Here is an 8,303-nt window from a genome sequence, read left to right on the forward strand (position 1 = left end):
TGAGTGGCCTCTGAGGACTCCTTTTTCTAGAGCTTCATATAACCCACCCTTCTCCATCCATCCATCCATCCATCCATCCATCCATCATCTATCCATGCATCCTTCCACCTTCCCACCCACCCACAGAAATCATCAAATGTTGACTGTGAGCCAGGCCCAGGGGGGCCTAGGGGGTAGAAGTTGTTGATGTTGTTATGTGCCACCAGGTCAGAGCTGAGTCAGAGCTGACCCTCCAGCAGCTTTTCAGAGATTGCCCGTCTTCCTCCTGTGGCGTTGATGGATTTGAACCCTGTGCCTTTGGGTCGGCAAAACAACTCTTCACAACTAGAGACAAATCAAAACCCAATTAAGAAATCTCTTACAGACCATGATGAAGGCTGCAAAAATTCCAACCGTGGATTGAAAATAGAGACCCATCATGGGCAGGAAGTAACTTGCTTTGAGTGCCAATCTTTACATTCTCTTAAATACAACCCACCACTTGGGCAGCACCTGTCCGGGTTCCACTCAACACAGACACATGTAGGGGGTTGGGGTTCTGGCAGAGGATGAAGTGAAAAGGGTCCCCTAGGGCAGGTTCTCAAGCTTCACTGGGATTCCACAGGGTCTGGGGGAAGCCTAAAAGAGTCCTGGTGCTGTAGCATATTATGTATTGGACTATGAACCAAATGGTTAATAGTTTGAATCCATCAGCTAATCCAGGAAAAAATCGGACAATCTCTTCCTATTAAACATGTGGAAAACTCAGTGGAGGGTTTCATGCTGACATCAATTTGATGGCAGTGGAGGGGCTTTTTTGAGGGGTGGGCGTTGTATTTTATTTTAGTGAGGTTGAGTGAAGCTTGAGAAAATTGCTAAGGACTGGCCCAGATGATATCAAGACTACACTGAGAAATAGAGTGTTTATCTTTATGGATAAAGATACTATCACAGAGCAGATGACCATATGGAAACAGGCCTTTGCCCCTCCAGGCCTTTTTCCTCTTGTGCTTGGATCATGTTGCTGGGAACTGATTGTGGCTTCTCTGTCGCACCTCAGCACTGGTGCTACTTCAGTGTGTTCCACTTGTCCTTCTGTCAGGTGGGGTGATGATGAGTCCTCACCCCAGTTCCAGTGGAACCGGGAAGGTGTTGAATGTGAGTAGTTTGGGGGACTCCCATGGATGCCTTTTTAGTGTAGGATTAGGGTTTTCTCCATCTGTTTGCTTACTCGCTCACTCATTTCTTTCTCAGCAGAAAGTTCCAAGCACTATGGAAGGCTCTGGAAACATAGGGGTGAGCACATTCAGTTGTTCGCCATGCCCGAGTGGAGTTGGCAGCCTCCAGGATAGGACAGTCGCTAGTATCTTGACAGAGAGAGGACAAATTGTTACCTCCTATCTTCATGGAAAACTGTCACTAGGTCGTCTGTAGGCAGGAGCATGGTGACAATCCTGAAGTTTGCAAGATAAACTGCATGAACCTCATGGAGGACTTGGGTCCTAAAGTGACCGCAAGCTTTCTACTCGGGTGACTTTTCTAGAATTTTCTGGTAGCCACAATGGATAAAAAGAAACCAGCAAGCAATACCTTGGAGAGGCTAATCCACCAGCAACCCATGAATTCTCTTCACAGAAAACATCCAGGGCTTTTTAATCTTTATGTTGACTATTTTCTAAAATGCAGCTGGTTTCACTGCTACACAGCAGTCAGTGCTTCCACCTACCTGGGGTGTTGAGGTTTCCTGGGACGTGAGAGAGGTGCCTCCTCCACTAGGTATGTGCATTTGGAAAGTGGAGAAACAGGTGATGACTAACCTTCACCTGTGATTCCCTTGATGATTACTAGTTACCAAGTTATGCAAATTAAAAAAGGAAAAAAAAGGCTAAGACATCCAAGAAGCAGACACTAGGACCAAATATATATATACCTGACTTTAGCAACAACCATAGTTGAAGGAACTATGGTTTGTGTGTTTTACAATGTTTTTATAAAGTACTGTAAATCTTTCACTGATGAGCTCTATGATAGAGACACACTAACTCATTTTGTTATTTGCATTAAAGTTACTTTGGGTCTCAGTTCTAATGAGTTTGGAGAGTGGTGGCTCATTGCTTCTTATGAATGGACATATCTATCCCAGACTAAGGAGAAGTTGGGGACAGATTCCATCCACTATACCACCCTGTTCCGGGTTGCTCACCTGTGCACCCAGCCCCCAGTGAACACACTCATGCTAGGATGTTGATGTTGTTATTAGGTGCTGTTGAGTCATGTGACTCACGGTGATCCTATGAACAACAGATGGGAACCTGTCCTGTCTTATACTGTGCCATTCTTACTATCTCCAACATACTCAGTGTTTGACAATGAAGAAACCGGCAACCCCAAGCCTGCACGTAAACACACTAAACATGGCAGCCTCAGTGGATGCTCTGCTAGTTTCAAACCTTCCTGGGTGGGGAAACAACCCAGCTAATAGTTGAAAGGCGACCGAGAGTCTCCTACAACTGTGTTTACTGGGAGACCGTGGTGACGGGGGAGGGGCTAGGGGCAGAGCTAGAGGCTCTATTTGAATCTTGGTTTGGGGACAAATGTGATCTTTGGGGAGTTAGATTCTTTCTACTTAACGTGCCTTTAAAATAGTCCATTTTTTCTATGTTTTGTATAATCTGAAAGTGTACAATGAAAAATAAAGTTTCAAACCAAATTGCCTGGAGCAACAGACTCTACTGTTCCCAACTGTTATTATGACATTTAGGGCAAAGTGCTTGTCAGGGGGGACCCCCTCCATTTCCCTAAACCATTTAGGGGGTCAAGGGGTCACTGACTATCCAATCAAGAGATCAATGGCTAGTTCTTACAGTGAGAACTTGATGGCCAGCAAGCCTTCCCAGGGCATCTCCTTTGGTTTCTGGATCAAGGACAGCTTCACGGGCTCCGTAAAGGACTTCCATGCTCAGATGAGCAATGTGCTGCCGCCATCTTTAATTCTTGAAGCTGTTTGGACAAGCAGTCCTGCGTCTGCCTTTGTTTGTCTTTAATAAAGGTTTCTGCTTTGAAGAGTGGGTGACGAGGGAAGTCAGGCTATTTCTATAGTCAACCAATAAGAGCATTTTGAAAAAGTCAACCAACGAAGAGAGAATTTTGAGTTTTGTCCAAGGTATGCCAAAAATAGTTAAGTATTTCTGTGCCTTGATTTCAGGATTACGAACTAAGGCCTCCTGGGGCGATGCTCTCTATAGTTGTGATTTTAGAAGGGTTGTTTGGGGTATTTTTAGTCTACTTTGCATATAAGTGTTGGTCATCTTACAACACTCAGTCTTTCTCTCAGTTGGGAAATCAGCCTAAAATTCATTCATTCTCTTAGTCTTTCAACCATGTGAATCCATGCTGGCACAAACAGTGGTGCTAGGTCTCGGGCAGTGATAAAGTTAGTCTCTGAGCTAGGCTGAGCTAAATTTAGCTGTGAGCTGGGCTGTGTTACTCCCTAGGTCAAGTTTCCATGAGTTAGGTCCTGATGGGTCTTACCTGGGTCACGTGTTTGTTCCTTATTTCCAATAATGCCCAGAGGAGGGCTTAGGGTCTGCCATAAATGGAGATCCCAGGACTATCATCCTATGAGAAGTTCCTACAGAAAAGGGAATGGGAAGAGACTAGAAATGGAGATCTTGGGAAGCATGCTCTACACCCACTAGCACTCAGAAGGAAGTTGTTGTGTGCCGTAGAGCTGGAACCGTTTTACAGCTGACCCTCCAATGGGTTTTCAGAGGCAGCAAATTGCATGGGAAGAGACTGCCCATATTTCTCCTGTGGAGCATCAGGATTTGAACAGTGTTCCTTTGGCTTGGAAGTGCAATTCCTTACCAGTGGGCCACGAGAGTAAATAAACTCAAACACACTGCAGGTGATTGATTCTGACTCATAACAACCCTCCGTTGGGTCTCCAAGGCTGGAAATCTTAACAGGAGGGGAATATCCATCTTTCTCCCAACAAGGGAGGGAATTCCCCAACAAAGGAAGGAAATTCACTGGAAGACAGCCTAAAAGAATGTTTCAGGGGTCCTGAATCACTTTGGAAGACAACTTCCTGGGTTGATTACAGTGACTATAACAACAGTTATAGCTCCAGTATGTCTGAGATCATGAAGACAGCAGAGGATTGGGTGGGCAAGATTCACATCTGCTATTCATAGGGCTGATTTAAGTCATCGTTGATTCAGTGGCGCCAAATAACAAGCATTCCAGGAGGAGCTCTGGTGGAATAGTCCATAGTGTACTGTACTGTTAACCAGAAGCCATGCATCTCCAGCAGTTCAAATCCACTAGCAGCTCCATGACAAAAAGATGGGCAATTTCCAAGAATAGTGTGAAACACAATGTATACAAACTTTGTAAGCAAATGAATATAGTTGTTGTTTTGTACCATAGCATTCTGGAAACGACTCATAGCTGACTCTCCAGTGGGTTTTCAGAGGCTCTTAATAACATGGGAGGAGACTGCCCATCTTTCTCCTGCAGAGCAGCTGGTGGCCTCGAACTACATGTCTTCAGGATTGCAATGCAGCTTCTTACCACTAGGCCACCAGAGCTCCCTTATAAAGAAAAGATTTACAGCCTCAGAAACCTGGTGGAGGGTCACTATGTGTTGGAATCAGCTTCCCAGCAGTGAGTGATGCTTCCCCGGCTTGCTTTGTTCACAGCCCTCCTACATGCCTTTTGCTTTATGAATAAACAAGCCTGCATCCTTATTTACTGAACCGTTTTCTTTACATCAACTTTTTAGATACACATATTTATTCAAAAGAAAACTTCAAAATGAGCATCATGTGTTTTGAGCGAGACAATTAAGCATGAGATTTTTAAAACCTGCCACTAAATCCGTAGCAGAAGCAGTCGTCTGCAGGAGGTTTAGCACCCTAGGGCTTCCGGCTGTGCTTCCCTTATTAAGAACAATTAGTAACAGATGCACAGGTGTTAAAAGCACACCACTCACCACACCTGTTTGACATAATCAGAAAGGCAGGAGAATAGACAAGAGCGTCTTGTCTATAGGATACCATTTGGGTGCCCCCTAAATCTTCTGGGCAACACTTAAGAGTTGACTCCCAACATCGAATTGGTGTCCTGTTGTTGCTGAAATAAATTCATACTAACTTGGTGGCTTCAAACAAGCCAGTGTTTTTATTATCATTTTTAACTTGACAATTCTGGAGATCTAAACATCTCCAGGAGGGGAGTTGGCAGGACGTGTCTCTTCTGGAAGTTCTAGAAAACAAGATCTTTCCTTTGCCTTTTGCAAGTTCTAGAGTCGGCCTGCCTTTCCTGGCGCATGATTCCTTCCTCTGTCTTCAAAGCCAGGATCTTAGCACCCTCTCTCCCCCCACGAATCTCTCTGATAAGGACCCATGTGGTGACTTTTGCCCACCACTCTGATAATCCAAGATAATCCCAACTCCAGACCCCAAACATACTCACTGGTTCTGGGGATTAGGACGTGGACACCTTTCGGCATCATTATTCAGTGGACCACAAAGCCCTACTCCAACATTGCCTTATATGGAGCCCTTTGAGGATGATATAAGTAATACAAGAAAGTATAAGCAAATGTCCTCCCTTGATATAAGGAAATCCACATCCTTACACATGTTGTTGTTGTTAGGTGCCGTCTAGTCGTAGACGACTCATAGCGACCCTATGACTGAAAGGCCTGAGCACTGTGCGTGCATAGAGTTTCCGGAGGCAAGCCATTTCAGAAGTGGATGCCGCTCCTGCTTTCAGGCTTGTTTCAGTCAGGAAGCTCCAGCAAACACTCTCCACCATGGGTAACCATTACCATGTTTGGTACATCAGTGTCACAGTGTTCAGCATCACAGCAACCACGAGTTACCTCTATACAGCAATGCCCAGACCAGGGCTATACCACCTAGAAGAAGGTTTGACAGGAAATCAATTTGAACCTGGCCGAGGGCCGCAGATTAAAATCACCCACCTTCGGCTTGGTAGCATAACTTTCTGTCCACTAGGCCAACATAGCTCTATATCGTTGTTATTGTTGTTAGGTGCCATCGAGTCATTGACGACTCATAACATCCTTACACATAGGTCCTTAATTTCTCACATCTCGCCTTTCTGAACCGAGTGAACCACACCTGAGTGCACGATTAGATTGCTTACAGCCTCCAAGGAAACCCCATTGCAGCCCAGACTCTGCTGACCGCAATTCCCACCCAAGCCTGCTGGGCTTGCAGGGACCAGGCCTGGAAGGTGCAAGCGGCCGGAGGAGGCGTGGCAGGCCATCACTCACGGGTCATTAAGTGTCGACAGGGAAGCGCCTCTGCCAGGTGTCTGGAGCGTGCTAATTGCAGAGTGTGTCTGGCCGTAAGGAGCTGGGCCTCTGACTCATCAGCTGTAGGGTAGGAGCTTTGATTGCTCCTCCTCTTTCAGATCGCTCCTTGTCTCCCACCCAAAACCACAGGCCAGCACTTCTGTGCACACCACCACCATTCCTGGGAGGCAGGGCCCTGCGGTGGAAGTGTGAGTCTTGAGACTGCATGGACCCTGGTTCTAATCCTGGCTCTGCAACTATTTGCTGAAAGGCTTTGAAAAAGCTCCTTAAGCTCCTCAGTCTCATGGCCCCGTCTGTGTAAATGAGGTTCACACTTAGCTCTAGGAATAAACAGTCCATCCTCCCATTGAAATGATAATTTATTGAGCACCTACTGTGTCCACACCCAGTGTGGCATCGGGATTGGAGGGAGACTCATCAATAACCTGCCTTATGCAGATGACACAACCTTGCTGAAAGTGAGGAGGACTTGAAGCACTTGTTACAGAGGATCAAGGAACTCAGCCTTCAGGATGAATTGCATCTCAGTGTCAGAAAAACAAAGAGTCTTACCATTGGACCGATAGGCAGTGTCATGATGGATGGAGAAGAGATTGAAACTCTCAACAGCTTCATCTTGCTTGGATCCACAATTAACACCATTGGTGCCAGCTGTCAGGAAATAAGGAGACACATTGCACTGGGAAAAATCTGCAGGTAGGGACTTTTTAAATTATTGAAGAATAGTGATGTCAGTTTGAATGAGTTCATTACAATTTGAATGAGTTCAACCCCTTGCTGAGAATTTTTTTTCCTACCCTAGATGTTTTTACTTGTTTTTGGCCAAACATTCTTCTAGGTCGTATAGCCCTGGTGTGTCCACTTGCCGTACAGAAGTAACTTGTAGTTGCTGTGAAGCTGAACACTGTGACACTGATGTGTCAAATGCGTTAATGGTTACCCATGGTGGACAGTGTTTGGCGGAGCTCCCCGATTAAAACAAGCTTGGAAGCAGGAGTGGCATCCACTTCTGTAATAGCTTGCCTCCGGAAACCCTAGGAGCCTGGAGAAAGGATGAAAGTCACACAAGTATTGAGGACTTTCATTCATAGGGTCGCTATGAGTCACCTACAACTCAATGGCACTTAACAACAACCCTGGATGTACTGAATCAGAATCTACATTTTTTAACAACATCCTCAGATGATTCTTCTAGATCCCCAGGTGTGTACATAAGAATCACCTGGATTGGGGAGCTTGTTAAAATGTGGCTCCTGATTCAGTATAGCTGGAGAGGAAAAGCAAATTCTCAGCAGAGATACAAGTTAAAACAAGTGCGATATCATCTCACCCCAGCAAAAATAGCAATGTTCAATAAGACCTTAAACAAATGCTGGTGAGGGTGTGGAGAACTTGGAGCTCTCATACACTGGGCTGGGAATGGAAAAGAGTCTAACAGCGAAAGAAAGCAGTTTGGCACTTCCTTAGAAAGCTAGGATTTGAAATACCATTTGATCCAGCAATTCCATTCCTGGGGGGGGGTGTGTCCTAAAGAAATAATAACTGACACGAACAAGTATGTGCACATCCATGTCTTTTCAGTTCCTCACTATGCATCTGAGAGCTGACAATGAATAGAGATGACAGAAGAATTGATACCTTTGGGCTGTGGTGTTGGAGAAGAGAACTAAATAGCCCACAGACTGCCACAAAAGCAAACAATATGTCTTGGAGAAGGTGCAGCCAGAGCTTGGAATGGAGACATCGTCACCTCTGATTCCACGTGATGACCAAAACAAGCTACTAGATGTTACTCAGACTTGAGAGGGGAGGAAATAAACAATGGCCTCCTCTTCAGTGAGAAGAACTAAAGTCACCTTGCAGAGAATGAGGGTGAGGAAGATAAGGGCAATGATTGAGGCCATCCGTATCATTTCCTACAAGTGGACATTAGGATTCCATTTGAAGTCATAAAGTGGAAAATGGGGTGTGGGGG

Source organism: Elephantulus edwardii, unplaced genomic scaffold (genome assembly GCF_000299155.1).
Source record: "Elephantulus edwardii isolate Elephantulus edwardi_28Jun2011 unplaced genomic scaffold, EleEdw1.0 scaffold00162, whole genome shotgun sequence".
Classification (NCBI taxonomy): Eukaryota; Metazoa; Chordata; class Mammalia; order Macroscelidea; family Macroscelididae; genus Elephantulus; species Elephantulus edwardii.